We start from the raw sequence: 3,148 nt of genomic DNA, 5'->3' as shown, positions 1-3,148 counted from the left end.
TGATTTTTATGATGGGTGCTTCCTGGTTAATCATGTACCAGGGCATTTTCTTTCTAAATCGTGGCCAAGAATTTTTGTTTTTGGCAGTCGCTTGCTTGGCAGCCAAATGCATATTGGCCACAGTGCTGATTGCAGTGCTGAGATATATTAAATCTTAAAGTGTATTAAGTATAATGAGTTTTTATAACTTACAGCTGCTTTATTTTACGACTCATATGATGGGGCCATGTCGGTTATTTGGTCAATATTTTTGGGTGTCTGTCTTTTTGGTGTCGTTAAGGGGTTGGTAGGTAGAGGCGCAAGACTTTCTTTGTTAAAGATGACTTTGCTATCAAGATCAAAACACAACCACTACAACATTCTTCATTTTAATTTTTTTTATATTTCGGGGGGGATTTAAAGCTTTTGGTTTAACAAGGAAATTAACATAATTTTTTTTTTTTAATATCCATCTAAACTTTATCTTTAAATTTCTATCTTTGACCAGAATAACTGAAAAAAAAAAAAAATAAAAATTTTGGTGGTAAAATGTTATTTTATTACCTACCGTTGATTAGCTGCAGTTTCAAGAAATCATCAAAGACTTCGTCATCACCAGTGGGACGTCATCATAAGCCTCATAATCACTTTCGAGAGAAATGCACAAAAAAGATCCATCATTTGACTATGGGAGATTCGATAGGCTTACGCTATTTCATTGCGTGAGTGGAACCATTAGCAATTAATTAATAAGAAATTCCTCAACGTTTTCGTTTTTAACAACTAATTTCGACTGAATTAATTAACAATAAAGTCCCATTCATGTTGATGAGACCTTGAAGCATAAAATCTACAAAGAAATGTTGACAAGATAAATGACAAAAACAAATCTCAGGCTAATAACTTTTTTTTTTTTTGAAGTTTTAAAGAAATGAAAACCAGAAGTTTTATGTGTAGGCCAAATTTTACATGAAACATGATCACAAAAACAATAATAAAAAAAAAAAGTAAAAGCGTGCTAAGTTCGGCCGGGCCGAATCTTATATACCCTCCACCATGGATTGCATTTGTCGAGTTCTTTTCCCAGGTATCTCTTCTTAGGCATAAAAAGGATAAAAGAAAAGATTTGCTCTGCTATTAGAGCGATATCAAGATATGGTCCGGTTCGGAACACAATTAAATTTTATATTGGAGACCTGTGTAAAATGTCAGCCAATTCGAATAAGAATTGCGCCCTTTATGGGCTCGAGAAGTAAAATAGAGAAATCGATTTACATGGGATCTGTATCAGGCTAAGATCGATTCAGACCATAATAAACACGTATGTTGATGGTCATGAGAGGATCCGTCGTACAAAATTTCAGGCAAATCGGATAATAATTGCGATCTCTAGAGGTCAAGAAGTCAAGATCCAAGATCGGTTTATATTTGAACCTTATTGAACCTTATTTGGCACAGTTGTTAAAAGTCATAATAAAATACGTCATGCAAATTTCAACCAAATTGGATAATAATTGCGACCTCTAGAGGCTCAAGAAGTCAAGATCCAAGATCGGTTTATATGGCAGCTATATCAGGTTATGGACCGATTTGAACTTTATTTGGCACAGTTGTTGAAAGTAGGAATAAAATACGTCATGCAAAATTTCAGCCAAATCGGATAGGAGCTCAAGAAGTCAAGACCCAAGATCAGTTTATATGACAGCTATATCTGGTTATGGACTAATTTCAACCATACTACCACAGTTATTGGATATCATAACATAGTACTTCGTGCAAAATTTCATTCAAATTGGATAAGAATTGCGCCCTCTAGTGGTCTAAGAAGTCAAGATCCAATATCGGCTTATATGACAGCTATACTAGATTATAAACCGATTTAAATCATACTTAACACAGTTGTTGGAAGTGATACCAAAACACGTCGTGCAAAATTTCAGTCCAATCAGATAATACTTGCGCCCTCTAGATGCTCAAGAAGTCAAGACCCAAGATCGGTTTATATGGCAGCTATATCAAAACATGGACCGATTTTAACCATGCTTGGCGCAGTTGTTGGAAGTGATACCAAGGCACCACGTGCAAAATTTCAGTCAAATCAGACGAGAATTGCGCCCTCTAGACGCTCAAGATGTCAAGACCCAAGATCGGTTTATATGGCAGCTATGTCAGAACATGGACCGTTTTTAACCATACTTGGCGCAGTTGTTGGAAGTGATACCAAAACACAACGTGCAAAATTTCAGTTCAATCAGATAAGACTTGCGCCCTTTAGAGGCACAAGAAGTCAAGACCCAAGATTTGTTTATATGACAGCTATATCAAAACAAGGACCGATTTGGCTCATTTACAATCCCAACCGATCTACACTAATAAAAAGTATTTGCTCAAAATTTCGAAAGTTAGCGTGCGGACGGACGGGCATGGCTAGATTGACTTAAAATGACATGGCGATCAATAATATTTATACTTTATGGGGTCTCAGATGCATATTTCGAGGTGTTACAAACAGAATGACGAAATAAGTATACCCCCATCCTACTGTGCAAATTAATTTGTGTTTGTCGGTTTGTTTGTTTGTTCCGTATAGACTCAAAAACTTCACAACGGATTACCTTGAAATTTTCACAGATTGTATAGGTTGGTCTGGTAGGAAACATAGGGTAAGGGCCTCCCCCTTACCCCAAAAGTACTACCCAAAAATAAAAGTGAACCGGTCGAGACAATATGGGACTCAAATGAAAGATATTCAGGAGAAGAGAACGAACTTCATATTAAAAATTGGGTCCAAGTAACTGGGGGGCTACCCCAACCCCTAAAATAGATTTGTTGGGCAATCATGACAATATGGGACTTAAATGAAAGATGTTGGGGAGTAGATTGCGGATATTGGCAGGAGGAAGGAAAGCGCCAATAACTCGCCTTGACATCTCGAGTTTAATTTCCACTCAGTATTTATTTAAGAGCCAGTGCCACCTGACTCCTCACTGAGACTCTCCTCTGGGGCTGACTGCCTGCGGTCGAATTTGTAGATGCTCCGCATAAAAACACGCCCGGTAGCTTTCAGCTAAGCTTCCCCTGATAAGTTAGTTATCCCGTTTCGGTCGGGTTAAACCATAAATTTCGTGATTGTCAATATCCAGCGAGGCTTAATTTATCACTATGTTCT

At 37.4% G+C, this 3,148-nt stretch overlaps 1 long non-coding RNA gene across 1 annotated transcript; it reads right to left on the bottom strand.

Moving 5' to 3' along the window:
• Nucleotides 1-366: 366 nt before the first annotated feature.
• Nucleotides 367-844, bottom strand: LOC131998066 (uncharacterized). Its single transcript, XR_009398525.1, has 2 exons — nucleotides 548-844; nucleotides 367-492 (listed from the first exon to the last, which is right to left on the bottom strand). It is a non-coding gene; the product is annotated as an uncharacterized LOC131998066 (long non-coding RNA).
• Nucleotides 845-3,148: the final 2,304 nt, after the last annotated feature.

This window comes from Stomoxys calcitrans, chromosome 5 (genome assembly GCF_963082655.1).
Source record: "Stomoxys calcitrans chromosome 5, idStoCalc2.1, whole genome shotgun sequence".
NCBI classification, from domain to species: Eukaryota; Metazoa; Arthropoda; class Insecta; order Diptera; family Muscidae; genus Stomoxys; species Stomoxys calcitrans.
The sequence above is the reverse complement of the archived record's forward strand: the minus strand, read 5'-3'. Positions and strand labels throughout refer to the sequence as shown.